This window comes from Pseudopodoces humilis, chromosome 16 (assembly GCF_049639895.1).
Source record: "Pseudopodoces humilis isolate 2021_Gansu_Grassland_sample_001 chromosome 16, ASM4963989v1, whole genome shotgun sequence".
Taxonomy (NCBI): Eukaryota; Metazoa; Chordata; class Aves; order Passeriformes; family Paridae; genus Pseudopodoces; species Pseudopodoces humilis.
In genome coordinates, this window is record NC_142215.1 from 13,509,032 (window position 1) to 13,531,035 (window position 22,004).

Consider the following 22,004-nt stretch of genomic DNA (forward strand, 5'->3'; position numbering starts at 1 on the left):
GTCGAGTAATTTTTTTAAGTGGCTGCAGCTTAGAGGTACTGTGATGTTTGCTGTAGTGGAGTCTCCAACCCTGAATGAAGTGCATTGGTGTTTTCAGACTTCAGGAAAAGAGAATCCACTACAGGAATAACTAAAGTTGATAAGTTACATCCTGGCTGGCCATTATAAAGAAAAGATGATGGGTCTTGAGTTCCATCTGTTTCTGATATTCTGGTCCTTTAATGTGAACTGCAGAGGTGTGAAAATCTACAAAATACATTCTGGAACTCTCCTAGAGTTAGAAATTTATGTTAACCTGTTCTTATAAAATGGGAGCAAAAGTATTATCTGTTTTACCTAATAGCTCAGTGAAAAGAAGATTAGTGATCAGGGGAAGTCCATGTTCGAGTCTTGACTCTGAGGGTATAAGATTTGCCTTTCTTACCTTCCATTTTAAGAACCTCAGTATAAGGGATGTTTAGGGGAAACACTTCTAGTTTCTCCTAGGGATGTGAAAACACCACCCACCAGAAATACTGTGAATGGAAAGAGAACTAAGTATGACTATTTGTCTTAATAGTTTGTGTACTTAAGGTTGGAAGAGGCCTAGGTTTTGTTTGGTCAAATCTCTTTCTACTTAATCCTGAGGAGGAAAGCCCTGTGAGACAAAATGCTTGTCTCTGGCTGATCATTGCACCTCCGTATTACATGACTTGTAACAGAAATATTTCCCACCATCAGACCTGAGGCAGCAACATTTCTTCTGTTGAAGAGACTTGCCTGATGAGTGGGGATAGTTAATTTTTGCCAGCTCTCACAAAGAATTTTATTTGACTATTTTAAGCCTGCAGTCACAGTCCTAGGTAACACCAAGACCACTTTGTATGATCCAGGGACATGCTCTAACCTGCAAGCTGCTAGTGATGAATTTGATGTTGAAGCTGGAGACTGGAACAGGACAAGTTCATGTCATTGGAAGCCAGCAAACAGCTATTGAGCTTGGCCTATGCTTACAAGGCTTCCTAATGTAGTGGTCTTGGCAAAGTCTCCCTAGAATAGATGCTGCTGAATTCGGCTAATGCTCAGAGGCCTTCCCCAGGCAAAACATGCTACACTGACTTCTGTGAATTAAACTGGGCCTACAGCAGAGCTGCTGTACAAGAGTCACAGTCTTTGTGATGCTGAATTTCAAGTGACCACTGGTGAAGTCCTAGAAAATAGACTGAGTTCACATCTAACAGTACCATGTCAGGGTAAGTGTATAAATGAAGTGTAAGAAGCAGAATATCTGTTGCTAGGAAAAGTTTGAATTGAGCAAACTGCTTCTGTAGTGTCTGTTTCATCTCCTGCCAGTCTAATGACCTCTTAGGACAAAGGGCAGTTCTGCTGTTGCAGTGCAGTTCTGGCAGAGGGTTTTTGACAGCCCAGTCAGTCAGGGATCACACCTCCCACATCCCTGACTCAGAGGAGGGCTCATAGTCTGTAACCTCATCTTAGTCTCACTAAAGATCTTGACCTAAGGAATATTAGTCCTCCTTACACTGCTTTAAAATGGGCAGTTCTGATTATTAAAACAAAATTCTTATCTTTCTGGAGGTTTATAAACTCCGCTCTCACTGGAAAGAAGCAACATTTCTTAAGCACACAGAATTAACTCAATTGTTTCTTGGCTGTACTGAGTGGAACATAAATTTTATATTTTTAAAAAAATATTGTGTTCTTGGAGGAAAAGCATAGCAGGATACACTTTGATTTAGTCTATTGCACGTAGAATTTTTTTCACTTGCTAATTCAATTTAAAACACATAAGAAAACAGCTCGGGAGTATGGTGAGGCAATCAATAAAACTACAGACAAATGAAAGTAAAACGAAGTTAAATCCTTCCCAACAGAATACCAAATAGCACAACATGGAAGCATCAACTTCATGTAACTAAGGACTTTTTTTAATATTTAAATGGCATATTTGGAACAACAAGCTCTTATTCAACTCTCAACTGCCTTGCAACTAAAAATACACTCTATTTAGTATTTCTTTCAATTTGTTTTAGAGCACATCAATAGTTTTCTCAGAAGATACTATCACTGTTTGGCAGAAACATACTTGCAAAAATAAACTAAGTCCAGAAAAAGTTTCCAGGGACGTTTTTGGATGCAAATGTGGATAGTGATTCTTGCCCACATCAAAAATAAAACACTCTAGCTCTACAATGTTCTTTGCTAAATATAAACATCCTAACATTGATAAGCTTTACAGAAAAAGAAACTGATTGCCACATATTATTACCATCTCCAGTATTTTAAGAGCACCCTCTACAGTCACAAAACACTAACCAGGAAGTGTTCTTCTTCCTAAAGAAAATAGTATTAACTGAAAACTGGAGCAGCAGTTTAGTTCATTAGCATAGTGCCAGATCTATATGAACATGTCACTCCTGGTAAAAATGAGCAGACTTTGCATAAACGCCAAAGATAAGTTCTATTGCATCACCAAAACCTCCATTTTTGAGAATTTAAAATACCTTATAAATTCTGTGCTGACTCATAATTAGGCTGTAAGCTTCCTCTCTTAAAGCAATGGATGGCTGTGGGATCTGAAATGGAAACATAAAATATACTGTTATTTTCAATGGAAAACAAGGAACAAACCATGGTAAAGGCCAGGATGAACTAGTTCCCCTGAGTGTATTTAATTTGTTTGTTAAACTCTTTTATAAGACTAGTGAAAATTGAGTACTTAGTTCACAAGTGGAATTAAAAAATTTCAAATAAATCTAATTGTCCATTAAATGCTTATTATACACATAATATATATATTCTAGCGTTGAAAACCCTATTCCTCTGAAATCTGCCTTTAAGTTGCCTTTCTGTGTTTTTCCTAGATTCACAAAGATACAGTTATTTTCTTAAGTCTTCAGTGCATCGGTAGCTAAATAACTGCAGTCAAATCAGGAGTGATGTTTTTCTTTCAAGGAGAAAGTTTAATATATCTAAGTTGATTCTTAAAGTAATTGGACATTACTAAAATGTTTACATCTCTTCAAAAACATTGTTTCACCAAACTTTTTAAGTGGCACTCCCCTGCCCAATTAAGAAAAGTAGATGGAAATTAAAAAAACCCGTAAAAATACTAAAGATAATCCTTTTTTCCTGGTCTTTATTTTCAGGCTACTCGGGAACGTGTCAAAGGACCGAACTGTTACAATTCCCGAGGCCACCAGGTGGTGCCATTGTCCCACGGCACAAAAGGCCCGTGGCCGCTACCCCCAGACGCGGCGGGAGAAAGGCCTTGGGTCAGGTACTGCGTTAGGCTTCCACAGACGTTTCTTTATCTTTGTCCAAAAGTAGGAAAAAACCCACACCAAACCGCAGTTGCTAAGACATCCATGAATGCCTGTAAGAAAAAAAAAAAGAATAAATTTTTAGTTGGGATAGTGATGCTTAAATTCAGAGGCAGGTAATTCAACATCTTACCTAATTTACCTCTCTATTGAAATAAATAAGAGCTACCTACATGCATAAAAAACATAGAAGCCATTTCATTTTCTACATTACCATTTCTGTGATAAATGAATCAATTTTTACATCTGCAATGACTTAAACAATACACTCTTTAAGCTTTCTTCAAACAAATACATCGACAATGCCAAGAAATTAGTAACTTTACCCATTTGTGAAAATAGAGGCTCAGACTATGCCACTCCTAAACAATCAGTTTCTTCCTGCAGCCTGGGCTTGGCCAAGGAGAGCTGCACAGACCACAGCCAAGCAGCTAACAACTACAATGGTTTCTGGAAGTTTAATGTAGTACTTAGGCTTTTTGCAGGCTCCTTCCAGAAGAAAACTTTTTTCATTGCTAGGGTTATTGAAATAAGATATTTTGATAATATTGATATTAAATGAATATGAAATATTCATATGAAATGAGATGAAATGAGAAATTTCAGATGAAATAAGATATTAAGATAATATTAAAATAAGACTAGTGGGAGCGAGACTGTGTTGCTAAGGTGAAGGAAGAAACAGGATTTAGCCAAAAGTTGTTCAAGGAGAGGAATGGGAGACCAGAAACCATCATTGTGGCTAGATGTTGAACAGTGTCTAAAATCTTCACCTTAAATTCATATCTGTATTAATTGTTTACTTAATTACTTGACTACATATTTTTTCTTAAATTAATATTGAAACTATCATATTATTTATTCTAATTTCATAAATTATCATAAATAAACTGACAAATATCACAAACTTTCTGTCATGTGTATTTTCCCCTCAACGTATTTTAAAGTCAATGGTATCTTCTCTTCATCTCATTCTTGATTTCTATGTACATAAGTAAGGTTAATAATTGTACAGTCTCATATTCAACATGAAGAGTATTTGTAAACTTGAGCTAAGATGAAATTGAATTCTACAGAAGACAAGTTACAATTTAAATCTTCATCTCCTAAGTTTTTCCTTACCATGCATTAGCTAATATAAAGTATTTTCCAGTGTCAAAGCGATCTGAAAATATAAATCTCTTGATTTGCAATTTAATCTGTCATTTAATACATTTTATTTAATAAGCCTTATTCTCCTGCAATGTAAATATGTCCTTGAATATATAGCTAGGCCTAATGGTTAGGATTACACAGGCTGTTTTTAACTACATGGAGTGCTAGAGTTAGAGAGAACCCTGTGCTCTGGGTTCTGTCAGCAGTACTCTGTGTCTGACAGCTGTACGTGGCAGAAGAGAGAAATGGGAGAAATGTAAAAGATGGGCTATCCCCAAAGAGAAAGGGGGAGAAGGGGAGGAGACAGAGAAGAGGAAGAAAGAGGAGAGAGAGAAAGTTCACTGTGAAAAGGCTGGGGGAAGATATTAGAAAGGTAGAAAATGAAAGGCCTCCTTTTTGGTTAGTTGAATTTGAGGAAAAACTAGAGATCACACATTAAAAAGCATCTGTTAGGAGTATATAATTACATTTCTTCAAATGCCTCATCTCCTTCTCTGAAAGTAAAGACCTGAATTTTTAAGATTGTGTTTCTTGAAATAAGAAATAGATAAAAATGCCTATTTAGTAGCTTACTGAACATAGTAGTAAGAAGGATAAATGTTATTTCTTAAGCAACAGACATCTAATCTTTGATAATAAAAAAAATTTCCAACATCTATTGTAAAAAAATAAATCAGGAGCAGTGTTCCAATAGAATTATATACCAGACTTTTTTCCCCTTACTTTCTGCTGTAATGTAATTATTGGATTAGATTCCTTTGTGAAAGGAAATCGGGGACTATAATGAAGTGCCAAAACTCAGCTGGGTGTGTAGTGGAAGAGCAGAGAGACAGAGGTGCATCATGCTAGGAGCCAAGCACAGCACTGATAGAGCAGGCTTTCAACACAGAGGGGCTCACTGCACAAGCAGAGCTGAGTGCAGGAGTGCTGCTCAGCCTCCGAGGTGTGCTGGAACAGCCAGCAGCTGGAATTAATCTACAGCACAGGCTGCTGGGGCATTACTGTTTGTTTTTGCTTTAGCTGCAAACTCCATTTTGTATTGTGTTTCACAAGTGCCTGATAATACACTGCCTGAACAGAGAGACATCCATCATACTGTCAAACCAGTTTTGTAAACAAGGACCAAAACCTTCACTTGAAGTCAAGGAAAAGAAAAATAACTGGATGAGGGGTGGGAAAGGAAATGGCAGCCTGCACAGAGATGATGTTCTGTATATGACCTAAGTCTGTCTGAGTGCAATTTCAGCTTATTGCTGGGTTTGTATACATTCCTTAAAAAAATTCTTACATCACTGGAAAACCTTGTACTTTTGTAGTATTCCAGCTGGACTATGGCTCTTACTGAACAATTCATGTTTGCAGCATTACTATAACCAAGTACTTGTAAAACTCACGTTCAGAATATGCCAAAGATCTGTAAGAAACTGTTTGACAAGATGTTTGACTTAAACTACAGTTTTAATGAAATATTAAAGGCTCAGAGGTTCAAAATAAACTTTCCTCGAAGGCTCAAGTAATGTAGGAGGGAGCTTTGAGGAAGTGTATGATAGAGCTTGTGAAAATCCAGTCAAAACTCTTTGGTTTGGGAAGCCCACAGCCAATACAAGTAATTTAGCAATTGTGCTTGTCACACCTTTTTATTTATTTTCACACCAGCATCTTGATACAGAAAAATAAAGTTAAATGAAAGAAAGAAATAAAAGAAAGAAAAATACTTTGGCATATTTTTCTGAAGCTCAGTACAGAACAAGAGAAAGGTTTTCTAAGCAGTTTTATGCTGAGCATGACAGATAGCAACTGAATTGTCTCCTAAGCTGTTACCTGAGAGGTATATAATGAAAAAAAATAATTATAGACTATACAGTAACAACTAGTAGTCGTCATAGCCTGGTTGTTTTAGCAAGAAATGATTCTTAGGATTTTTTCTTTTTCTGGTTTGCATCTGAATTCAATGGAAATGTATTATTGTACCACATGATTGATTAACAGTCTTCATTAACCTTTAACAACAACATGAAAATTATAGGTGTATACACCTCTCTAATTATGCATTTTGTTTTCTATTAAGTGCAATTCCTTCATATCTTACCAAACTACAGTATGAAGCTGAACAAACTGTCAGCATGTTTCTTAACACTCTAATTGTAATAAAATACAGCCATTATAAATGTCTATAATATCTATGAGTTCAACTGAAATGTTGCCACACAACTCATGTAACTGAGGGAAAAAAGTTTAATTACTTTCTTTTCTATTCATTGTTTCCCAGTTTTTTCAGGTGGGGTGAGGGTACAAGTTTCATGTGCTTTCTCATAAACTACAGGGAAAGGAGCTAACAAATTCTATGCATCTCTTTGTTAAACAATTCCAAGATTATGCAGTTATGTGGAAAAAATGCATATGAAAAGCAAATGTGAAATGACAAAGTATGTAGAAGATTGAGAGTGCATGCACAAGTTTGGGCTGTTCTGTCTCATGAACATATTTTTTGTTAATACTAAAGGCAGAAAACTCCGTACATCTATGACTTTCTTCTCAATAACAATTTTGAGGGAGAATCAACTTAGTGTGTTATGTAGACACGCAACAGAATTCTTTACAGACCCTGTCACACCGAATACTTCCATCCTTTCAGCAAATGCTCAGTTGTCTGCAAACCTCACTAGCTGCCTCCTTGGAATTGTTTAATTTGTGCAATTCCTACAGTTTACATCTCTTTCTACTGATTAACCATCAATAGAGTATTTTATCACAAGCAGTTGCTGTAAGATACTACTGTCTCACTGTTTTGCTTTTGACTGTTTCTTCCAGGACTCAATAGATCCTTATGGAATACTGACTTCTAATACTACCGAAATACATATTTTTTTAAAAATCTTAGAATGCATTTAATTTTCTGGTGTAGATTTGTGAGAACTTTACGTTTTTTCCCCAGTGTAGAACCCAAAGCTGGATACAGTGTCCCAGCAGTGTTAATACCGATATTGTATTTGGAACACTGCCTTTTCCAGTTGAACCTCCTCTGTTTATGCATTCTAATTAAGACAGGGCCATTCTCTACAGAAAATCCATACAATTATACAAAATTCCATATATATAAATATATATATATATACACAGTACTCTTTGCTAATTTGGCTTGTTTTCACAGCCATGTGATAGGTATCAGAGCAGCTCTGACAGAAATTTGATCAGTTTCTTCCACCACTGTTGGATTTGAAGAGGATGTGTTCCTATCCATGCTCCTCCTGTTGAACAACTTTGACACAGCTTTCATGACCCATATACTAAATTTTTCTTTCTCATGTTCACTGCCCAGCATTTTTCTGTTGTAGACAAATATATGTCACATTTTGTTGTGTTTTTTTCCTCCCTGTAGATTACCTATAACCTTTCTTCTGACAATGCTCCTTGGTTTATGTTGTTGAAATCTTGAGAACAACTTTATAAGCATGGAAAAAACTGTCTGAGGCTCATTTCTTGTGACATGGTTGCAGACACTGTTTTTTAGGTCTCTTTGGACGACACCTGTGAACCCCAGTCTCTACCACCTACTTTTCCTCCACTGACGGATCAGGGAAAGAGACGTGCTGCAGTATGGCAACACTTCAGTTCGCACTGTATGTGTAGAATATTCTGGAATCACCTTGTTGTGCTATTTCCAGTCTAGCTGAAGACAGTGTGGAAATCACCCGAAGTGCCCGAGGCACCAAGGTGTGCCCAGAGGTGCTTGTGACGCTCTGGGAGCAGCACGGGCACCTGCCCCGTTTGGGCGCTGCAGCCCCGCTCTCTGCGCTTCCCTCACCTCCTCCTCACGTCCAAAGGCGCGCCCGCCCTGCCCCGTCCCTGTGCTGCCTCAGCCCTTCCCGCCGGGCGGGCGGCTCGCCAGCCGCCTCCACACGGCGAGGGAAAACAAACCCGACTGTCAGGCGGCCTCGAGCCGACAGTACCCGGGCCCGGAGCTGGGTTTCTTCTTCAGAGGGCTGTTGTGGCCACCCCGTCCCGTCCCGGCGCGGTTGGCCGCAGCCCTAGCTGAGGAGGCGCAGGGCGCCCTCCCCTCTGTTTGCGGCTGGAGGTGTCTGTGAGGGGGCTCCGGCCGCGCCGCGCGCTCCCTCACGGAGACCAAAGGCCGCGGGCGGGCGCGAAAGCGGCGGGAAGCCCTGGGCTCACCTGCGGGAGCACCCCCCGCCTGGCTCCTCCCCGGCCCGGCCCGGCTGCCGAGCCCCCTCCCCCGCTGGAGGGGGCGGGCAGTGCGTTCGGCTCCGGCGGCGAGAGCGGCTGGCGGGGCGGTGGAGAGAGCGGCACGGAGTTGGCGGGGAACCCCCTGCGAGAGAGAGACGGCTCGGGACGGGTGAGGAGAACGGCGGCGGTCGGTCTGGGAGCTGAGGGGGGCACCGTGTCACCCGCTTTTCCCTGCCGGGATGGCCGGGACCGGCTGGGCACAGGACTGTGGCGCTACCGGACCGAAGCGCGGTGGTTCCCGGCGCCGAGGTGCCCTGGGTCGCTGCTTTCCTCAGCTCCGTTAAACACGCGCCTTTCCAAAGGCTGAGGGCGCCGGGCCCTCCCGGGCGTGAGGCGAGAACACGGCGGCTCTCCCCACACGAGCGGCGAGTGACGCGCGGGGAGCTGGCGGAGCGCCGGCCGTGCCGGGCAGCCCTTCCTCCGGGCGCTCCTCGGGGCTGCGCTGGTGAGCGGAGCGGGGCCGCCCCGGGGCGGGCGATCTCAGCGGCCGAGCGGAGAGAGAGCTGCCGGGAGAGCAGATTCCCGGAGTCCTTCGTTTTCTCTGCGGCTGTCAGGAGCGGGGGTGCTCCCCCCGAGCGGGGCCGGCCGCGGCTGCCCCGGAGCTGCGCTGCCGCAGTGGAGGTGCTGCTGCCGGCCTTGGGTTCCAGGTGGGCGGGCGGGGCCCGGAGCCCCCGCGGGGCGCCGAGACCTCTTGCTCGCACGCATTCCTCCGGGGATTCCTGGCATTCCTGGGCAGAGGGCACTCTTGACTTCTTCATCTCTCTTTTATTACGCGAATTAGCGTATTTTTTGCGAATGGGTGTGTCCGCATTGTGTGTGTTCTTTTTCATGGGAAAAGTTTAGAATGGCAGTTCTGGCATTTGTTCTTCCAATTAACATTGCATCTGATATAATTTATATCCTTCCAATTTGATGACAACTTTATGGGGAGATCAGTGCTGCGATAAAACTTCTCTGGTGAGTTTGCATTAGATTTGCAGTTGACAATACAGTTGTTGCAGCTTTTATCTTTCCCTTTTTTTAACACACAGATTTTTTAAAACACTATTGCAATGCAAGTTGAATGATTTTCAGAATAGAAATAGTGTAAACCTCTTTGAAAGTTGTTCTATTTTTCTGAACGTTTACTCTGCCTTTATCTTGTTCAGACTCCTAGAAGGGAATCCTATAGATGAATCAGAAATCCCCTAAGTGTATCCTGACTATGCCATGGTACTCCCATGGGAACTTGGTAGAGTCAGTGTCTGACGCCTATGCTGACAACTGTCACATGTCTTGTAGTTATGAATCTCTTTATAGAGCTAGTTTTAACAGTCTTTCAAAGCTTCTATTAAAATGTAATTAAAATGGCAAAAGCAAGCTACTGTTTACTTTTTAAAGGCGCTTTGTAAGAACTTGTTTGACTAGCAATTACATTTTCTAGAAGTGTCATAGTTGTTGAATTGTCTTGGGTTTTTCCCTCATGTTAGACACAGGAGAAATCTGCTTATGCTCACACTGCATTCTGTGCCAGTTGTGGTTACTGATGATTTATGTAAAAGTGTAACAAGTTTTTTTTATTTGCTTTTTTTTTTTTTTAATAATTAGTTTGAACTTGAGTCTTTTCTTCTGGAAAAAGATAATAAATTGAAATGAAAAGTTTCATACAGTATTGAAGCTTATGTTAACAGTGTAGGAAGCATTATGTTTTAGAAGTTTGTCATGTTATGGAGGGCAATGAAATTGCTTTTTATGTTATTAATTTTGAGACTCAGCTACACTTTTAAAACAGAAAGCTGTGTAACATAGGAAATCAATGCTTCTAGGTTTTTGTTAAAATGCTCTTAGGATATTAAGATATTCACCTATGAGAAGATGGTTGTTTTTAGCAGATGGTTGTTTAATATTCATGTTTTTTTTAAAATTATCTGAGATAAAAAATGCAGTGCTTCAAATGAAGTATCTCATAAAGGGACTGATATTTTTACATGCATGTGTTTACAACTTAGAGATGTTTCTGAAATATACTAATCATAGCAAAAGTATTCCTAGTTGGTTTTCATACCCCTTGAATTGCTACTGACATTAACTGTTTCTAAATGCCACCTAAATACAAATGCACACTACAAAGGTAACTAATGTCGTGACAGTACTAAAAAGGCCTTATATTGCTAAACCCCTTGATTACTGAATTTGTGGTGATATTTCCAGGATCCTGTCTACTCCATGAGCGCATCACACAACTGTTTGAGATTTTTTATTCTCATTATTTGACTTAATTACATTTTGCTTTTAAATCTAATGAATCTGGACTGCTTAGGCTGCCTGAATTGCCTCCAAGCAAACCAGCTTATTTTCATTTCTGTTAATTGCATTATTAGATCTCAGTGTCGTTACTAAAATGTCTGAGAACACACTTAGGTTCCTCTGGCAGGGTTTTTATGGGAGATGTGAATTTTAATTTTCTGCAGAAATAGTCTACGGTATGTCCTATATAAGGAATTTTACCTCAATAAAAGGATGACAAAATTGCAGAAAAGAATTGGTGACAGTTCCTTCTTCTGGTGTACATTGTGTAATAGGAAGTTGATCTTTCTGGGAGTATTGGTGAAACTGGTTTGTCTGGGTTCTGCAGTGTCATCTGAAATATGCAGGTGAATGGCATGACCTCAAATGTGAGTTTTTAAATCTTTTGTCATGGAGCAATGCAACATGAACATATGTGCTATGAGTTTATTCAGTCTGGATCATGGTGGGCAGATTGTTATTAAAAAATAGTTACTGAAGTATTTTGAGGCCAAATAATTCTGCAGATATAAAAATTTAAACAAAAGTAGACCATCACAGTTTCATTCCATAGTTTGCTGTTTTACAATTTCTGCTTTTTCAAGTCATTGTGATGATGATGTCATTAATATTAGAGCCTTTTTATGATGGAGGTAACCTGAAATCTGTATATTAATACCAAGCATACAAGTCTGATTATGCAAAACAGCATTCATCCTATGGCAGCATCTACCTATGTTGATAGAAAGGAACTGGCAAGAATCTGGTCAAGATCCCTGGTACTAATAGATTTCTGAGAAATGGCAATGAACACTCAAATAATGGGGCTTTTTTTTTTCACTTCTGCACCCTCTCTGCAACTGTGAACAGTATCAGAAATGTTGCAGCTACCTACTGCCCATGTGTTCAGATAAAGCAGGCTTAAGAAATTTGTGTTTCTTCTATCTGTCCCACTTCTTTTTTTTTTTAAAGATAAGAGAAGGTTATCTTCTATCTGATCAGTTCAGTGATACCATTCAGAGGTAGGCTTTGCAGAGAATTACATCCTTACAATATTGAGATTAACAGATGTTTTGAATGGCTAGGATGAGATGAAGGTTTTATTGCTAGGTCTCAACAAGCTGTGTACAGAGGAAGGTGGTACAGGCTTGATGCATCCTGAACCTAGGTTTCGTAATTCTGTTTTTAATGCATCTTGAATGATGTGTTGGAAGGATGTGCAAAAACACAATAAATAGGTTCTTTTTACTATTTCTGTTCTTAATTGGCAGAATGGAAAACCCATTCACTGACAATGCTACATTACCCGGTTATTATGTGAGGGAAGGTGTTTCATGTGTCCATGGAGTGTTTATGCCAGGTGTGTTTGTCTGGAAACATGAACACGTTTTAGAAACTGCTTTGACCTTGACTCTGAATGGTGTTAAATCAAAATGGAAATATTTTTCTGTACAGCCAAGTGTGAAAATTTAATCTTAAACCCCCCAAAATTAACATGTTAAGAATGCATGTGCTAAAGATTTAGTGGAGTGGTAGTCATGGAGTTGCCACTGTTTGGGATTAGAGCTCACTATTTTTTCTGATCTTGTACCCTCTCTGCCAACAGAGCTGGCAGCCTCCTTGGAGGAGTTTATCCAAATGTAGTCTTATAACCTTCCATTTTATGTGAAGTAAAGTGGATGACAAAATTAATAACCAGACATTTTAGGCATGTAGTTTAATTTTTCCTAGAATGCCTCTAAATTTTTAGCCAAATTAAATGTTTTAATTTCTATTTGTCCATCATTTGTGAGTTTCATTAACCAGGCTGACAGTATGAGATTCAAAATTATTATTCTGTACTAACTTTTCACATTCTTCTTGATTTTGATGATTGGAGAAATGTCTCAGAAAGCACTTAGACTGCAAAAAAATACCAGGGAGATTGGTAAGACTGGAAGATGCTTGAATGATTACCTCAGTGGCCCTTTTCTGTGAGGGTCCCCAGGCATGCCAGGAGTCATGACCATTCAGATATGACTCTAAGCAATCATGGCCATGTTTTGACTCCAGGCATTCACAGCAGTTCATAATACTTTGGTTGCATGTGCATGGCATGCACCATTTAAAAGTAGCTAAAATGTGGACATGGAAACTAAATAAAGTGTGAAAAGGAGATGTATTGTCCAGGCTGCCCAAGCTTACATGCTTACAGAGTCATACCGACATGTGTTTATGTGTTTCTATGAGTGTATATATAAACTCTCATAAGTAATTACCGGCCTTTAAGAATGTTTCAACCCTGTTTTGAATTCTGTTGGAAGATACCTCTAAGAACTGTTGGAGTTTATTAGAATGGGAGATGTATTCCATGTACATAAAGATGTGCAAAAAGGGGTAGTTATTTGCATTCTTCTTCAACATAAGCATAATGCAGAAATAGGGTAAAATTTAAGCTTTTATACAGAGATGGGGGAGTGTTTTCAGTGAGTAAATCAAACTCAGTATATTTGGTTGCCCTTGTTGAAATTGGTTGGGGTATGCCTTCATACATTTATTTGCACACCATTAGCTGTTATATGCAAGGAGCAAATGTTTAGCAGTAGCAGCCTTTATTTACAAGAACAATTGGCATGTAATGTTACATTATAATTCCACAAACACTTCTAGCTTCATAAAGAGGCAGCCCTACATCTCTCATTTCCACGGTAATTATGCTATTCCAATGTGAAGGTGAGAAGTGTGGCAGCTTAGGGGAGCTGGTTAAACCTGTGCTCGCAGGGCCTGTCCCAGGTCACTTTGGCTGCATAGGCTTTGTAAGCCTTTCTAAGTGATGCAGTCCAGCTCACCATGAAGGTCTTTTCCTCTGTGGAGTTTTCTAACCTCTCTCTTCTGTACTCAGTGTATGTCTCTCAGACAGAGTGTGATGATATCATCTTGTCTGGTGGGGCCTGGGCTCAGAGCCTGCAGTTCTGACTGCATATTTAAATTTGAAAACGCATGGCTGAGTTAGTTGAAAGAAACTAGATGGGTGTGAAGCCAAGTGTTTAAAGAATACAATGTAATTAAGACAAAGTTTAACAGTAGAAAAATGGAAGGCATAACCAGCTTGAATACACATGAAGCTGTGGCCTTATGTTGGCTGTTTAAATATGACTCCTACAGCCTACTTTACATATAGTTTTTGTACTTAAAAACTTCCATCTCCATAGAGATTGACCCTGCTCTGTATGTCTTTATATAGGTGAGACCTTGGTGTTTGCAAGCAGCTGTACTTATAGTTCATCATTAATTTTGTTCAGGAATAAGTTACGCATATACAATCATGGTCATGCAAGTTGCATCTATTGGGTTGCTGTAAAAATAGTTCCTGTAGACAAGATTATAGTTTTTGCATGGGAATAGTGAGAAGAAGGTCCAGTGAAATGTCACACTTGAACTGAAAGAAAAACATTTGACATATAAGAACCTTTTATTGTTTAATTATGTTAGATAATTTTATAAATAAACATGTTCCTGAAGCACTTCTCTTCTTAACTTCTTAACAAAGGCTGCCCTAGCTGTGTCCATTCTTTTGAGAAGGGTTTTCTAAGAGACTCTTAACAAACCTGAGATTTTTTGCTCAAGCATCTAAATACATGAACAGGATACTTTCTTCTATTTAAACAATAATGATATCATTGGGATGTACTAAGATAATTTCCTTTGGAACAAAATACAGTTTCTAACACTGACAATTGGAGGAAAATGAAATGAAACAGCACAGAATCTCTCATGGAGTAAGTGTACTCATGTCAGATGTTTGGATGCAAACCAGCTATTGTATTTGAAATCACAAACTTCTTTTAGAATCTGTGAGGATCCTCGTGTCTCTCAGCTGTCTTTTCTGTCAATACGTAACAGATATGAACATTAAGAATTTGATAAAGTAGAAGAGTGTATATATAATAACATTTCCTCTTAGTGACTTTATTATTTTTTTTTCTTGTTTTTAACCTCTTTTGCAAGTTTTTAAGATAAATGAGGGAAAATTGAGTATTGTGTGTATATAGTCAACTCTGAAATAAGTATTTATAAGGTTTTGTTGTTTGCTTGCTTTTTGTATTTGTAAAGTTTGTAAGTATTAATTGTAGTGCAGTGGTGTCAGATACAAGATAACCCCAGTAATTAGATCCTGTTAATGGCAAAACCCAAGTTGTTCAGGAGCTTTATCTGAGCCTTCATGGGAGATGAAAGAGTACCATGGCACAAATACACTCAGGCAGTTGTTTGTGTCCACACAGAGCTTGTACCACAGTAACCATGAATAAACAAGTGCAGCTCCCATCTCCATCCAGTGACTTAACTCACAGTCTGCAGGACCTGGGACTACTCACTACAGATCACATGAATTAGTTTCTTGGAACTGTAATTCAGATACAAGTTGACTTCTGTTTTAGTATACTTTTAATGTGTTTGATTTTGTTTCTGACTCCCTTTTGTTTATGATTTGAGAAAATCTGGAAATATTACTTCAGTGAAGAAAAAGAGAGCTCTTAAATAATGATACAAGGTATATAATGCAGTGGTAATACTTTAGAATATTACATGAGAAATTTGGAGGTTTCTTAGCCTTTTCATAATAAACAAAATTAAAACTTTACATTCAGTAAATTAAGTTATCACATGTTATTTCCTATGTGGATAAAGCCTGTAAAATTATGACTACATTAATTCATACACAGCAGATAAAGAAAATTGGATATATGTATTATGTCCTTGTTTTTAATAAAACTCTGAAAATTTTTGAGAACTGAGTGTCTGCCAAAATGTGTTGTTATTGACTTACAGTCACTGAAGCAGATTTTCATTTGGAAAAAAAACCAACCAACCAACAAATAAGCCAACAAAACCTGCTAGTTGTCACACAGCTCAAGCATTTGGCTGATCTGTCACATACTTTCATAGGACTAACAAGATGTTTTACATTTCAAACACTTGAGACTTCCTCACACACAACATTTATCAGCCAGAGGGAGTATGAACCCAGTTGTAAGCAAGTGAACCATATCTTTTGCTCTAACTGCTTTTAATTGTTCCTTCTACTGACAGTCTTTATTAAATACAGCCTCTTCCTCTCCTTGGAAAGGTGGCTACTAATATTCTATTTTGTTTGCTATCTGAATAAAGTTGTTTAATACTTGGGTGGAACTGAAACCGAAATTCTCCTTTCTAAGGCAGCAAACTGAAAGACCATCCACTTTGCTTTACTGCATTTTGGGAGAAATTGATAAAATAATATCTGTAATGCATACTATCCAAAGCATGGCTGTTGGCTTTCACTAACAGCTATGGAAGAAAAGTGTTTTTTGGAATTTTCATCCTGCAGGAAGTTCTAACTTGTCATCTATAGGCTGCCATCTGAAATCAGAAAAGAGAGTGATGTTTTTCACAGACTGAAAATGGAAGTAATTAATTCAGAAATGTTGAAATGCTTCCTATAGAAAGGTATTTCTCTGGGTCAGTGTTCCTGGCTGTAATTCATTTTTCATTGTACATCCAAAGCTATATGATTCCTATATTTAATCACAGCTTGGTCAAAGGAGGAAAAAAACAACTTGTGTTGCGTTTATGGAAAGCACAGACCTACCTGACGTCTGGTGTGGGGGCTGCAATCCCTGCTCTGAGGGAGGCCTGCATGGCCTACTTGCAGTGTGGGTGTGTGGTCCTCCAGCATTTGCTTTTGTCCATGGGCACTGTGCACAACTTGGACTGGCAGTGGGGTGAATTTCACAGCTGGAGCAGTGCAGGGTTGGATACAGCCCTGGAACCACAGTGGGATGCAGCAGCTCAAAGCTGCTCCGTTCCTGTTTGCACTGCACCAGGTACATGGTGGGTCTGGAGCTGAGGTGGCGTGTGGCATCTAGTGCAAAGTGCGTTTAGATGGAGTGATTTTGGAGGAGTATAATTTGCTAGCTTTTTATAACATGTAAAGCTAATTCTGCCTACAGTGATAGGTCAGCCTTGTCTTGGATGCTGAAGAGATGCCTTGATTTGGTCTTGTGTCTGTGTGATACCAGGCTTAAATCCTTGCAGTCTATAGTACTGGTATATGGAGTTTTGAAAAATATATACTGTATGGCTTAGGTTCTCAGGAGCTCCTGATTGTCTTCAAGTATAGAATTTGTCACAGTATCTTTCCTTCCAACAGCTGTGAAGAGATGGGACCTGAAGCTTTTGGGCTGGTTTAAAAGGGAATGAATATTTGAAAACTCAGTGGGTTTTTTTTTTATTTAATTTGTAGAAATTTTAGGTAGGTCTTTGATGCTGACATCAGAAATGCCAACAGCAATAATAAAATAAATCTGAGTAGTTTTTTTTCCTCACTGATGGCTGCAGATATAGAATGACACAATATATTGTAGAAAATCCTTTGTTATAGACCTTTTGAAGATTTTTAATTTTGACCACTAGACAGGGAGTGGCAGTTTAAAGACAGTGCTGGGGAAAAACAAATGGTGACCATTTCATTGTATACTGTAACTATCATAATTTTCTTTCTAATAATAACTGCCTCATGTGCTAGAAATATAATTTTATATAGACAAAAAAAAACTCAAATAGGAAAAACATCTTAAATAGGATTAAGGAATCTGTTGGAAAGATGGCAGACTTATTTCAGATGTCTTTCTGTTGCTGGATATTGTCAATTCACTCTTAAATGAGTCTTACTGTCTTTTTCTACAGCCCCATATCTAGAATTTTAAAATTGCACTTTTCTCCCTTCTGCCCTCTGTAAGCAGTAGATCAAATAAACTTATCCTACTCTAGAGCTATCTTCCACACAGTCTAAAAGGGACAGCAACCCAGGCCCATTTGTCTTTGGCATAAGCAAATTGTAGGTAGGATTGACAATGATAAAGTTTCCTGTCATACTTGCAAGGCATGTTTGTGAGAATGTTTTCCATCAAGTGTAAAAACATTAGTCTTGGTCTTTCCATGAATTATCCTGTCTGCTTCCTTTTCTTTATCCTCACAGTGTGTAAGTTTTCCTTCCTCTTCTCTCGTAAAGATATTTCCTGTCCTTTTTCCATAACACTGTCATTTATTACTGACCTAACACCCACTTTGTGTGATATTGCTGATACTTTCTGAGTAGTCAGCTGCACAGAGAATCCATTATTTAGCTTGGAGAGCAAGCTCAGTGTTATGTAAGGCTGGAGAACAAATTTTATAGTTCCTTCCTGGCATTTTGCTGTGCATGTGAACTATCTGAAGTAAACATCCATAAACCGTTACATCCCAATTTTTCAAAAAAGACACTGATTAAATAATATGGGCCATGAGGATTTTTTTCTTTCCTTATGATAATAAAATGTGGAAATAAATTACATGGAACCAAATATCATCTGTAATTTAGCCTGAAATAGTTTAAAATTTTCAGAATTCTTAAAGTTCTCTCCTCCAAAGAGGAGATAACGAAGTACGCCCTCATCTTCCTTTAATGAAAAATCTTCAGGTAATCCAGTCTTAGGAGACCCAGGATTGTGCTATTGGATGTGGGGGAGTTCCTGTTTTTTTGACATTCAGGTAGCAAGGAAGGAGTCCTAGTGCCATAAGAAAAGTCAGATCTCTTTTATTCCTCCACATTCTCTCACTAGATGTATGCAAAAGGAGCATACGTGTAATTTGAGGCAATACCTTTGAAGGATGTGTGGCTCCTTCAGGAGGCTAAGGACCATATCCATTGGTAGGATAGTGTGTCCCCCATGCTGGCCACCATCTCTGCCTGGACTGTGTATCCTGGCAGCCCTGTCTGTCTGTCTGTCTGTCTGTCTGTCCAGGGCAGGTGCTTGGCTCACAGGCTGGAGCACAAGGTGGGACATGCTTTGTGATGAGGGTGTGTGAGCAGAATACAGGAGAGCAAGCTTCTCATGCAGAGTTTGGCATTTAATAGGATTGGGAAAGCAATTTTTCTGAATAAATTTGTCTTGTAGATTTGGCTAAAGATCTGAAATGGGTAGTGGAGACATTTCCATGCCTTTGTGATGCTGTAATTTTAAGAAGGGAAGAGACATGTCTGGCACAGGAGTATGTTTCTTAGAGGCACTCTTTTCTGTTCTTGTTGTCAGGGAAGGCAGCCAGGGTTCCACATGACAGAGGTTTTCTGTTTTGTAAGGCAGGTCTCACATAGCTTCTGTTCGCTAGCTATAAAATAGCTGTGAAAGGAAATGTTTTTAAGGAATTTAAAAAAAAAGTTTTTGACCTGTTAAACCTTCAGTGTTGATCTACTGTGGTTCTTTATGGGGTATCATATCACCACTGAACAACAAACTGCTACAGAAGAACATACAGAGTATTGGATTTTCAGATATTAAAACCTCTGCTGACAAGTTCTCTGTATAACAAAAATGTCATGGTTTCTATTTTTGGCAAAAAGAAGTTGTTCAGAAAAATGAAACTTTCTGAGTAATGAGAAAATGTGGGCCTTCCATACGCACTGATGTCTGTATTTAAAATGAGTGTTTAAACACCTTTATGAAGTCTTATTTTAGGAAGAAATCTCAAGACTGAAAGGTTTGAGTAGCTTTGAGTGCCAGTTTTGTTTATTTGTTCACAGAAGTTTTTAAAGGTTGCTGTCCCTTACAATGAAGTTGAAACACAAATTCATTTTGAAGTTTTCTGCTTACCTCAAGCAGTACAAGGTCATGTTGCTGACAAAATAGATGATCCCATCATTCTGTGGTACTTTACTTGCTGACCTGATAGCAAGATGCTGATGACTGTGTGTCCTTGACTATACTACCTGTTTTAGCAAGTAGAGTATTTTCAGAAGAAAATATTTTCAGAAGAAAATAATTTATTGAAGTAGTCTTTTCTTATGTCCTGATTAATTTGTATGTGATGTTGTAATGACGATTGCTTCAAGATAGGAGATAGGAACTGGTTTTACAATAGAATGATAGTCTTTCAGTTACTTAAAACTTTAATAGTTAGTGCTTCTGTTTTCTGAAAATTGTGTTTGTAAACTCTGAGATAGCAAATAAAATTATTAGCAAGACTGTATTGTTTAAAATTTAAAGAATTACTTTGGTAGAAAACCTGGAATTAGGATTTACATCGATCTCTATTTAAAAAAAAAGCTTTACTTTTTCAAGTAACTACAAGTAGGTAACAAGGAGCCGCACAAACAGAGAAATTGCCTTCCGAGCTGCCATTTAACTATCTAACCTCTTTTCATAAGCTGAAGAGTAAACAGGCTGTTTTGTCATAATATTTGCGGGCTTCAGCAGCCTTACAGAAGATTAAAACCAGGCGGTTGTAGCTGTCAGGGCCCCCAGCTGTCAGCTTCTGCACTGGATCAGATGTCAGGATTTCAGTCAGTCACAGCATGGAGCACAAGGCTGATTTCATTTACCCCAGTATGCCAATCTGCAGTTTTTCATTGCTGAGGTATGTACTCAGCCAGCAGAGTTTTCAGATGTTCTCATTTTTGACATGGTGACATCTGTCAGAGGAGTGGGGCAGACAGATGGGAGAGGAACAGCTTCAGTCCTCTTATCTTCCTCTGTTGCTGTAACCCTGCCAGAGCCCGAGATGTGACTGTACAATGTGTGTGCAGGAGAATGACGGTAACTGTAATTAATCAATTAAGATAGTTTCAGGATTTCCTCAGAAAGGCTGTGTGTGACGAAAGCCAGTAATGGTTTTTTCTTTAATTTAAAAATGCTTACAGAATTGCAAAACGACTTTATTGTGTATTGTAAAACAACTATTTGATATTATGTAGTTTGTGTATTACCCAATGTAGCTTGACATCCTAGAAAATAGAAATTCTATGTAAAACCTTCAAATATTTGAATAGTAGGGTCATGTCTTGTTTTTCTTTGATGTAATGGGAATTTATAAATGTAATCTTTTATTCACAGATCCAGAAAGATAAAATGTGTTATTTAAAAAATACTTTGTTTAGCTCTTTATTTCTACAAGGTTTTATCCTTTTGTACAGAAAAATTAAGAGTTTTATTAACACAATGCACGTGAAGAAGACAAATATACATACTTCTTTATGGTTTTAAAGACAAATGAAACATATTAATTTAAGGTAGATTATTAACCTAAATATTGTTTCCCCTATATAGCAGGAGGGTTGGTGTTTTGTGGTTATTTTGAAGGGGATGAGGGTTATTTGGGGTTTTTTTCTGGTTATTTAATATTTTTAGGAACTTTACAACAAGTTTGAAAGACTGCTTTTGCAGTCACCCCAAACAGACATATTGTAATGTATTGTGTTTATGTTTCTTATGCTGATTGGTGTAAAAACTTCTTATTTTTTGGCTTTTAGGTTTATTTTTAGTGACTCCTTTTTATATTTTTTAGTTGTTACCATAATTGTCAAATTCAGATAAACTTTACTCTTTTTATAGGTCTGCTAATACAACTTGAAGGTGCAGTGTGAAGTTTCATATACTCCTGTTTGTTTTAGTGGCATTTCTGATCTGGCTGGGATTGCTGAGTGGAGAGTTTTTTGTAAAGATGTTCACACACTCATCCACTACGGATGAGTGCTACCAACTATGTGTAAATCAGGGATTTCTCTCAAACATGCAAATGTGCCATGTGAGACTTCAACTTAGAAGCTCGCTGCTGAGGAGGAGCTGGAGTAGGTTTTTAGAGAGGAAGATGTTTTTGAGAGGAGCTTTCCTGCTAGGAGGACTAATTGGATGGAAATTAGTATACTATGAATATTGAGCCAATTATTTTTTCTTCCGCTGTCAGGAAAAAATGAGTATTCTGCTCTTGACTAGAATATCTAAGGGAGGTGGTTCATGCTGAGATAGACAGGAGAGTGAAACTGGCTGCAGAGGGTTGTTTTTCCATGAGACATCCTGTTGTTTTGGTTTCCTCTTGCTGATTACCATCGTGGGTTTGTCAGGCCTCAGTGATGACTCAACTGCCTGGCTTAGTTCAAAAGTTTATTCCCTCCAGGTTTTGTATCAGTCTCACAGTCTTGCATTCCATTCTTTTATAGACACAGCTCATACTGTCGCTGCACTGCCTCTG

The 22,004-nt window shown here is 38.7% G+C and overlaps 1 protein-coding gene across 3 annotated transcripts in view; it reads left to right on the plus strand.

The window, feature by feature from the left end:
* The first annotated feature begins 8,734 nt into the window (after window positions 1–8,734).
* The window catches only part of CGNL1 (cingulin like 1), a 54,912-nt gene continuing 41,642 nt past the window's right edge, over window positions 8,735–22,004 (plus strand). For 2 of the 3 annotated variants that reach the window (XM_088062968.1, XM_014251248.2), the window contains exon 1: window positions 8,735–8,826. The gene's annotated coding sequence lies outside the window, so the exon portion shown is untranslated. Of the gene's footprint in view, window positions 8,827–9,605; window positions 9,675–22,004 lie in introns of those variants that run through there. The other variant, XM_088062969.1, reaches the window with a different exon arrangement.